Source organism: Amblyomma mixtum, chromosome 7 (genome assembly GCF_055824585.1).
Source record: "Amblyomma mixtum isolate Tamu chromosome 7, ASM5582458v1, whole genome shotgun sequence".
Classification (NCBI taxonomy): domain Eukaryota; kingdom Metazoa; phylum Arthropoda; class Arachnida; order Ixodida; family Ixodidae; genus Amblyomma; species Amblyomma mixtum.
In genome coordinates, this window is record NC_143018.1 from 51,313,425 (window position 1) to 51,324,648 (window position 11,224).

Below are 11,224 nucleotides of genomic sequence, written 5' to 3' on the forward strand. Positions count from 1 at the left end.
CTGTTTTGCTTCCCTCCGGCGACTATCTCTCGTCGATATCTTCTCACTGTCCCTCCACCCGCCTCTCCACGGTTTTGTTATTCGTCGCCATCCTGCAAACGGCACCGGGTGCCGGTCAAGTCCTTGGAAAGCCTGAGGTGTAAAGTCAACCTCCTTCACTTGCAAACAGGCGGGCGTCGCTAGGAATGGCTGCGACAGGATCAGGTGTCCCTTTCGAGGTCGTCGCGCTCTTCCGCATCCAGCGTCTTTCCTCTCCAGCTAGCCATCTGTCCGGCCTAGGCTTGCCTACCCTCTCAGCACTCAGAGCTGTTCTGTGACATGCAGCGACTGCGACTTTTGTTCCTCACACTGCACACGAACTCGGGGAGCGCCTTCCATCCGCTCCCTGAGGCGAATAAACCGTACACACGATATATTCTATGGGCTGTTCTTTTACAGAAAGCTCTCGACTTAGCTGACTATGGAGAGTGCAAAAAGCTCCTGGTTTCGGGAATTTCGCTTGGTCTGAAAACGCACAAAGCAATGCAATAGGGGCCGAACCTCTCTCAATGACTATCAAGCTCTCACAATAACCTCCTAGACTAGCTGTGCTAATGCTGGTAGAAAGGTATCTTGTGCATATTAAAATGTAGTGAGGCAGTCTCGAAGGAAATAGTAATAAACTTTCTTAATGCAGAATTATACATACACCTTAGTCAATTCTTGACCTACGGGAAGGTCCTATGAAGGACGACCTATAATAGTAAGGTGACCTAGCGCAGTGAAACAGAACGGCGCCATTTGCAGGGCGAAGTCAAGCTGGCCTCCTCTATAAATATTCAAGCAAGCTGCACGGCAAGAACGGTGCACCCTAATCCTTGTGCAATTTGGTTTGTCGCCGCTGCAGGGCTTCGAAACGCTCCTGAGCAGGGGATCTCAACGTAGAGTCGCAGGCAGGAAGGCGCTGGCCATGTACAGAGCTTGCATGGAAGCAGAGCGAATGGGTTCCACGGATGTCAACGGCATGGAGGACCTCAAGGAGTTCATGCGAGAGCGCCGCATCCCGTGGCCTGGCGAGCCCGATCCCGGAGCGAGTCCACTGGGCATCCTCCTGGACTTGGCCTTCAACTGGCAGACTCCTTTATGGTTCCATGTACAGGTGATGTATTAACAAATTGTGGCCGCGACATGCACTTAGAGGGGTGTGCGACCGTGTATCAGCTCTAACGTCGCGAAGGTTCGCGTGGGCAATGAGAGACGATGTAGTGGAGGGAAACGAGTGAATTTCGACCGCTAGAAGTTCTTGAACCTGGGTTTAAAATAACGCAAGCCTGTACGCACGCCGTGTACTTCGACACACGACCGCCGCGTCCGGGGTTCCATCGAGTGACCTTGGGCCCATGCCAAGTCTAGTAGACTCCCGGAGTGTATGTGGCACTTGACTTTATGGTTCGTAAGTAATGGAATTAAATTAAAAGGCCCAGCAGGCGCCTCGATACACAAGAGGAGCAGTTTATCATCTCAAAATTTCAGCAGTGATATGGAGAATTGTGAAATAAGTGACATATCACGCGTCTGTGCCATTTCAGTAGAATGATTAGCCATGCCAAGCATCCCAGCGCTCATTAACAACTCGTTGTTGGACGCGGCAGATAAGATTGCCTATGGGGTCGAACTGTCGATTTTCAATTTTTTTTTTCTGTAACCCACGTGTCTTCCTTCCTTTCGTGATTTAAAATTAAAAAAAGACGTTTTTTTAATGCGTGGAGGTGGAAACTTGCAAACGATTTCTGTGGGTTACTGACGACGGAGAACCACCACTTTAATCTCACCATGAAGACAAATCAGACCTTGGGCAGGATCCAATGCCACATTTTTCTGTTCAAAAGCACTCTGAAATGATGCGATAAGCAAGGCAAACGGAGGAATAAACTTCAAGAATCATTTCCACAGCGTACATTTTGTCTGTGATTGCTACCATCGATTCCTTTCACATTTCGTAACGACTGAAGTCAATGAATACACATACCCTAATGAGTGCACTAAGTCTCTAGATTTTTCTATGCAGGTGCACCTTAAGTTCTGAAAGTTATTTTTCTCTGAAACGTTGCCAGTGAAACGGGCATGCTGCATTTTAACGTATGTCTACGAGTATTCGGCGTGAATAAAGAAAAAAACGAATAGCTTTGTTGCATAGAACTGTTTGTTGGGAACAGGCTGTCATAAAAAGTTGTCTTTCTCTTTCTTTTTAAAAGCCATTGGAATGCCTTTTCGAGGGTGTGAGTTGTCATTACTTTTTAACTAGTAGAGCTAACCGAGTGTTAACGCACTCCATAAATCAACAAACAAAGTTACATATCTGTGCCAAATTTGGTATTAATTACCACGCCCTAATTTAAAGCACTCGTATGCTGCAGGTGCGGCAGAATCATAGCCGAGACAGGAACGCATTGATGCTTCGCTCGGGCAACTTCATGATGTTCTGGCCCAACTTCCACGAGAGCCTGATAGCCGAGCGGGTCTACTACACCTACTACATGAGTTACTTCCAGGCCTTTGCCGGCGTTAACGAGCCAAAGCCGAACGAAGAAGAAGTCGCGAAGACGGCGGCAATGGAATCGGACATCCTCGGCCGCTTCATGGAGGTGCTCATTAGGAAGAACAAGGCAGGTGATTTACAAAGAATGCTGAACGTACGGGAAGGAAAGGGAGTGGCCAATAAAATCCCATGAACTCTTAACCCTCTTATAGGCGGGTAATGAAAATGGTGAAAAAAAAGCGGGAACATCCAACTTCTCGTATGTTCCTGGTTTTGAATAGAAAGAATGTTTCCACACATTGCTGCGAAAACTATTTTGGCATAAAGAAACAGTGAGCTATCTAGGCTGATTGCTTGCCGTCTTAAGCCGAAAGAACTACTCATGCAGGTAGTTATATAGCCAATGATTTATTCTTCTACCTGAAGCCGCATTTTGCCTGAAGCCGCGTTTTGAGGCTGCCCTGTGCTCAACTGACGTAATGGCCCCTTTCATTGTTTTTATGCTGGGTATCTACCAAAACAGTAATTTACGTCATGTAAAGGCAGTAACTTACGTCATGTATTTGTAATTCATCATCATCATCATCCTGACTACACCCACTGCAGGGCAAAGGCCTCTCCCATGTCTCTCCAATTAACCCTGTCGTTTGCCAGTTGCGGACACCATATCCGCGCAAACTTCTCAATCTTATCCCCCCACCTAACTTTCCTCTACCCCCTGCTAGGTTTGCCTTCTCTTGGAATCCACTCCGTTACCCTTAAGGACCAGCGGTTATCTTTCCTTCGCATTACATGCCCTGCCCAAGCTCATTCTTCCTCTTTATTTCAACTAGGATGTCATTAACCCGCGTTTGTTCTCTCACCCTCTCCGCCTTCTTCCGATTGTAATTACGGTTTCGTTATTTTAATATCTGCAATGTCGTACCACATTTACTAGAGAATGGTCACGCGTCAGCAGTGCACCCGGACGCAAACGCATACCTCCAAGATAAAAGCCCATGGGAACTAATATTTCTTTGTCCCTGCGGGCTTTTTCGCAGACTCCGGCTGAGTTGCCTCTGTCAGAGATCGAACGCCTCACGCCGAGCATCAACGCTTCCGAATGGTTGTCCGAGATCGGCTTGAACGTGGCATTATGGCCCGATTTTAATGACAGCGACCACGTCCTGGTCGAAGACACGGCGCTTCTCTCAACGGTCGACGAGCTCTTCGCCAAGTACAGCCGACGAGAGATGGCGCAGCACATCGCGTGGTTCTTCGTGCAGGTATTCCGTCACTTAAAATAAATCAACAGTGTTCCTAAGGTTTAGGGTTCGTAGGCTTACGGGGAGTCAAAGAAGTGATAGGAGGGGACAGGCAAACCTGAGGGCGACCTGGCGACACTTTAGTTTGGACATTCTGTTACAAGAGGTCTTCAAAGGGTTTCGCCTGCAGGATGGCGGATTTTGCTTAGGTAGTGAAATAAGTCGCCACGACATGCAATTATCGAATATTCTCTTCGCAAGCAGCGAAGAACCATATCGTAAGGTACCAACTGAAAGAATGTACTCTTCTACCACCACTGCACGCTTCTTCCACGCCCTTGTAGAAAATTAAAGTGCCCAGTTTTGCCTCATCGACATGTCGGTCCGGAACTTGCACTATTTTTCTGGCATAAAGGAGCAGGCCAAGTGCAAACGCATCGCATCAAGAGAAAATTGCGCAACATATGTGCGCAGCGTCATTTCCACGAGAGAAAGAATGTCACGTGTATGAGTTCCTCACTTGTGGCCCTCGGTTGTATATGGCCGATGACAATTAATGTCACCTTGATATGTGATGACATCATTTTATTCCGGACGAAGACAACTAAATACAGGGCGTATATAAATTGGGGGTCTCTATAGGCAATGCTTTAAAGAGATTAGGACAGAGAAGAGTGCAGCCGCCGAGCCGGTTTTGTGCCGCAGGTGTTCGCCCCACTTGGAAGCATCCAACTGCTAAGGAGCAAGTTCGGCGAATTCGATCGCGGCATCAGCAATCGGCCGGTCTTCTGTGCCACCGAGGTTGAGGCATCCTACGGCGTGCTCATCAGGTTGCTGTTCTTGGAAGCGTTCCTCACGGCAAAGGTGAGCGTTATTAAATTGTATTTTAAGGCGGAAATGCTTAACTAGCAGATAAAGTAACCAGGTTTGAGTTGTAGAATAGCACTTTTTTGGAGTAACTACAGAAATTTCCGTTCTTACTAGAAGCTTCTGGTCAAAAATATTCAAGGAGATCTATTGGGGCGACAGAAACTTCTATGCCATGTTTTACTGTTTCAATTTTTCAAAACTTCTTTGGTATCACAAGCATGTTGAACGGAAAACCTTATTGCCATGCTTGCAATGAGACCTGCCCAAGCCTGCATAAAAACTATGCTTAGCTTTTTTGTTCTCCTGTAAGTTTGCATCGGCATTCACAGTACTCTTCATCAATCATCCTTGATGCATATGTAAACCATTAGTTGTTGAGCAAAAACTAAGGACATGGTTGCGCCTACCTGTCGTTTTGTTAATGGAAAGCTGTCATACCGTTCCACGGGCAGCTGTGGTATGGAGCAGCTTTTGAATCTCTCAAAATGACTTTTATTTGTGCATATGTGTCAATAATTACAACCTGTTATGCAAACATCCAACCATTTTGGACCTTCTCATATACTGCACTTTTGTTTTTTTTCATACATTAGCTGCCCTCTAAGCGGTTCCGTGGGCATATTTGAATCTATGTGCAAAGATGTTCATAGTGAGGGGGAGGTATCCAAGCTCACATTCTGTCCCTTTTTGCAGCGTTTCCCCGTTAAAGTGACGAAAAATGAACGTTCTATTCTTATTGTGGCCTTAGTTAATGTGGTCTTAGTTAAATGTCAGTTTAGTTAAGGAGTAATAAGTTCTGAATATTTTCATTAATGAAAAAACTTTCAAAGGCTCGCTCGCTCGTGGACCGCACTCTGGAGGACATCACAGAATCAGCCAGACAAAGGTTCGCCACGCTCTCCTGGGGAAGCGATTCGTCCAGTTCCAACGCTTCCGGCGCCGCCAAGAGCAAGCTGGACTCGCTTCGCGTGTCCTTGTGGCCTCCCGACCCTCTGCTGCAGTGGCGTGTCCTCAGCGAGATGTACAGCAGCTTCACTCCCGCTCAGGAGTCGCTTGCCCGCTACTGGGTACACGGGCACGAGCGCCTGAGGCAACTCTTAGAGCAGCCGCAATACACACAAGCACTGGCACAGCGAGCGAACTTCCTGATGCCATTGATTCGCTACGATTACCTCCTCAATGTTGTGTCCGTGTCCATGGCGGCGCTGCAAAGACCACTGTTCTACGTCCACGGAACACCCGCCATGACGCACGGTGGTCTCGGATTCACATTCGCCAAGGAACTGGTCAAGGCCGTGGACAGCACGGGGCTCATGGTGAGCGGAACAGAGCGCAGGCTTCGCAGATCGGTGAATGCGGCCAGAAAGCTGGAGAGAGTGATCTCGTAATAAAAACATACCAGGATATCTCAATATAACTGACAGAAGATCGGTGGCGTTCTGGCTGAAATGGTCGTAAGGGAAGAGATGCACCACAAGGTTGGTCTCTAGACTGAACGAGCATAAAATAAAAAAATGATAATGATGCATACCAAAGACGAAAAAGAACAAAGCCCCGTTGATAACGTAGATTTGTCCCTACAAAAGTTCAACAAAGCAGTCCACGTTTTTCCGCTCTCTCTTCTGGACGAGTTCAGTTCCTACATTTCCTGCCATATAGGCCTTGAGTACCATACACTTAGGACTGCCTGATAAGTCATTGTTGTGCCCGACACCTCTGTCATCATTTGTACAAAAAAGCTCATATTCGAACAGATCGGCATTCATGCGTTTTTGTGCATTCTGGACAGTTTCTTGAAGGCCGTTAATTAACTAACTCTCCTATTTCGTTGTCTCAGCCGTTGCGAATCTGCTGCAAAGCGGAAAAAGTATCCTCATCTGAAATGTCTTCAGCCTTCTTTGGCACGCTACATATTTAGATCTTCCAGCTAACATTCAAGACTCGAATTCATTCTAAGGCCGTCTCCAGTCAATCGGCATGGACATTCATAGTTTTCCGCTCTATCGAATCGCTCTTCCCGTTGCCGGAAACGAAGCATGCAACCTCCTTCTCAGAGGCAGGCCTCTGTATCCACTTTGTCAACGTGAGTGGTGTTGAGGAGACGTCAAGAAGGTACAAAACTTCCGGCATGCACATTGTCTTCTGTGTTCGCAGGTGAATCCGTCCGGCCGCATTGACGATTCATGGGTGCCGGCCGACTGGCGCGAACATACCGCACAAAGGGCGCGCTGTCTTCCCTCCGGCGACGACATCTTCCCGGAGGTGCCCGCACTGCGCATCGCCCATGATGCTTTCCTCCAGCGCCGCCATCGAGAGGCGGGTGGAACGCGCGTCTCCGCGCTCTGGTCCGACGAACAGGTATGCCCTGCTTTTGTCACATTTAATGTGATATCCCCGATTGCAGAGCTTTCTCAGGAGTTTGCAGTGCTACCGTCGGTTTAATCTGCCCTAATCGCCTCCGCGATGGTTCAGTGGTTGTGGCGCTCGGCTGCTGACCCGAAAGACACGGCTTCGATCCCGGTCACGGCGGTCGAATTTTGATGGAGGCGAAATTCCAGAGGCCCGCTTGCTGTCGGAAGTCAGATCATGCTAAAGAAGCCCAGGTGGGGGAAATCTTCGGAGCCCTTCACTACGGCGTCCCTCATCGCCTTGAGTAGCTTTGGGACGCTAAAACTCCGCAAACCATAAACCATAATCTGCCCTTATTGAAGCCTATAGCCATTAAGGCCTGGTAATTTAAGGCCCGCTAATGAAGGATTCTTATCGAGATGTTTCAGGAAATCGTACTCTAGAGATTGTACCTTTAAGTTTAGAAACGTATTATCGTGGTGGGCCTGGCCCTTGTAGCACTTGATGTCTTAATGGGAAGGGTAGCAAAACACTGTCCCGACAACAACAAGGAGACCAGGAGAAGGGCGCGGGTGATGTGTGCCCTGTGTCCTCGGCGCCATCCACGTAGCTTGAACGTGTATATGGTGTCGGTCAAAGAAAGCAATCCACTGTCGTGAGTCGACAGCTTTCTGCACAGATTGATGCACGGCAAGCATGATGTCATTCGTGAACGAAATCGAGGACTTGCTTAAGCTTACCAACAGTGGTGTGCCTGGCAAAACAGTACCGTAAGACGGAAGAATGACGCACTCAGCCAATTGATGAACGGAGAGTGGCGGCTGCCGACAGGAGAGAAGGCAGAAGGAAATTCGGTAGACATCAGAAGTAGAGTTAGACTGATCGCTGTATGACGCTGACGCACATGGAAGCATAATCAGTCGTAAGATCATTTTAGGAGATTATTTTCTCAGTATAAACGCAAATTTCTAAGCCTCACTTCCGTTGTTATGGGCCGACTGTAGGGATCTGTGGAACCAAATTTCTAATATGCTGAAGGATGCCAGGTGCAGTGGTTCGGCTTTCGCTGCTTTTCCTTTGCTGAATTCCGCGGGAAAACAATCATTTTCTTCACTTGCTTTGACGCCGTCACATCCCCGATTAAGTGTCGAATCAGAATGAGACACATAACTCTGCTTTTATGCCCTGACAACCTATTACAACGAGATTTCATCTGCCCACATAAAGTGACAAATTTGCCGTTATTGTCTTCCTGCGATGGCAGAGAATAGAATGCATCGCGCATGAATTGTGCCAATCGACTTGCCGCCATCGCTGTTGACGGTGTTTCATTAGTGACCACGTAGTAGGATGAACATATCACGGCCATGGCAACTACAATTCGACGGCAGAAAAATCCGAAAGGCTACCTCATCTGTGCGATGCCAGTTCGCGTTACGATTCCCGCTGGTAAAAATGAATCAGGAGGCCCGCTCACTAGCCTCTATTTCTCAACATCCTTTTTCACTACTTCCTTCATGGCTTTCCTCATGACATGTTTAAGGTGCCCAGATCATTAGGTTAAAAATTATAATTATCAGTCTTAAATATGTGGCAATATTTTTCTGCTGCCATCATAGATTTGATATAAAGTTTAGTGAAACCAAGGGTACAAGATGTTTTTCGCGTTGCGACTAATTATCTCGCACATACAGAAGCGATATTGGCAGAAGCTTTTGAAGCCGCTTGTAAAATTTGGATCGCCCAGTAGTAGAGCATTATTGTTCTTCAAAGAAGACGGTTAGCGTCAATCACATTTGCTCTTAAGATCACATTGCACTGAAATAGGTGGAATTCTTCCAGAGGTTTTTCTATTTGTTTCAAAGCCCACTGTGTTAAAAACGCTTTAACTGCCTTCTGCAGAACGGCACAAGTTTCAGGCCGATATCTCGAACTCTGTGGGTATGTGCCGGAACCCTGTCGGAATCGCTCGGATAATACGAATAGCGCAATGAGAACCACTCCTGCGAGAAGCTGGTTGTTTTTCCACCTGTGTCACTGAAAACATTGTTAAAATCCATGTGCTTGTAAAGGCGCGCTTTGAAACCTTTTTTCAGAAGAAAGAGCTGTTAGTGCTCAGGCATAAATTGAGAACTCATCATGAAGAAAGGAAAGACGCAGGAGCTGACTGACTGTCCTTGGGCACTTTAACCGCCCCGTGAAGAAAGCAATGAAAGATGGTTTGGTTTGGTTTGGTTTATGGGGTTTAACGTCCCAAGGCGACTCAGGCTATGAGAGACGCCGTAGTGAAGGGCTCCGGAAATTTCGACCACCTGGGGTTCTTTAACGTGCACTGACATCGCACAGTACACGGGCCTCGAATTTCTCCTCTAAAGAAATTCAGCCGCCGCGGCCGGGATCGAACCCGCGTCTTTCGGGTCAGCAGCCGAGCGCCATAACCACTGAGCCACCGCGGCGGAGTCTATAAAGGAAGAAAAAAACAAGCTTCGTACTGGAGGGCTCCGCAATATTTTGGAGTCCCTGCTATTAGTTAGGGCGCACTGACATCGGTAAGCGCATTCCGTTTTTTGCATTTCGCCAGCTTCGATACGTGCAGGCCACTGGAGAAATTTGATCATCAGCATATAGTATTCTTTATTTCTTTACGGCGAATGAACAAAGTCTCTGGCTATTTCATTCTAGTTCAACACCTTAGACGTCCCGCTAGGTGAGAGACAACGAAAGGAATGAAAAAGAGAAGAAAGACAGAGGCGCCACAGTCGAGACCAGCAGCATACTTCTGACCACACTTGGTTTACAAGTGTGCACCAACATTGAGCAGTGTACGGCCGTCTTTTGAATTCGGCATGCATCAAAGTATGACTTCCGCTTCATGTTCACCAGTAGAGGGCACAAAACCTCGAACCTCCCCTACATACTCTACATGTTCAGCAACCTAGCAAGGGAACAGCAGTTCGTAGTTGGTAGCGAGGTGCTGGAAGCAGTAAGAGAATATGTCTACTTAGGGCAGGTAGTGACCGCAAATCCGGATCATGAGAGGGAAATAACTAGAAGAATAAGAATGGGGTGGAGCGCATATGGCAGGTTCTCTCAGGTCATGAATGGCAGTTTGCCAATATCCCTCAAGAGAAAAGTATACAACAGCTGTATCTTTCCGGTACTCACTCATGGAGCAGAAACGTGGAGGCTAAAAAAGAGGGTTTAGCTTAAGTTAAGGACAACGCAGCGAGCTATGGAAAGAAAAATGATAGGTGTAATGTTAAGAGATCGGAAGAGGGCAGAGTGGGTGAGGGAACAAACGCGGGTTAATGATATCCTAGTTGAAATCAAGAGGAAGAAAGGGGCTTGGACAGGGCATGTAATGCGAAGGCAAGATAACCGCTGGTCCTTAAGGGTAACGGAGTGGATTCCAAGAGAAGGCAAACGTAGCAGGGGACGGCAGAAAGTTGGGTGGGCGGATGAGATAAAGAAGTTTGCGGGGATATTGTGGCCGCAACTGGCAAAGGACATTGTTAATTGGAGAGACTTGGGAGAGGCCTTTGCCCTGCAGTGGGCGTAGTCAGGCTGATGATGATGATGATGATGACGACGACGTACTCAAAGGAACACTTGCTGCGTGACGTTGAAGATAACGTCAAACATTATACGAACTTCGTAATCACTGGCCGAAAGTGGATGTCGGTTTGGTCTAGCCGCACATATCCGCGTCCCTTCTTTGATGAGTTTCCTTTCTCACCACGCAGGTGTTCTTCATCACGGTGTGCTTCAGCATGTGCGGCCGAAGGGGCTCTGCCGGCAATCTGGGAGGAGACTGCAACAAGGCGGTCAGCAACCTGTCGCCTTTCGCTCGGGCCTTCCACTGTCCCATTGGCTCTCCCATGAACCCGGAGAGGAGGTGCACCTACTTCGAATGAGCCGCTCCCCTTCACACCGACTTCTAATCCTTATTAACTTGCTGATCTCCGTTTTCTATGCGAAACTTGTGTACCTGTGTGCACTTCTGAGTACAATTTCCGAGCAATTAGCGGCGCGAAGGCACTAACTTCACTTGTTCTCAGCTTTTTCCTGATATTGTTGATTCGACCCATAGCTATTTCCCTGCTTTATTTGAACGGTTGCCTCGGCTTCATAATTCCGTCTAAGCGTTACTATGCTCTCTGTGGACTAACACAGACAACTTCTAATCGTTTGGAGGAAAACGGTGCTGTGATTGATGAGGATCACTCTAGTGACGTTTCGTGAA

General features: G+C 47.6%; 1 pseudogene; it reads left to right on the plus strand.

Moving 5' to 3' along the window:
* Positions 1 to 949: 949 nt before the first annotated feature.
* On the plus strand, positions 950 to 10,895 carry LOC149336090 (endothelin-converting enzyme 2-like; annotated as a pseudogene).
* The last annotated feature ends 329 nt before the right edge of the window (positions 10,896 to 11,224 follow it).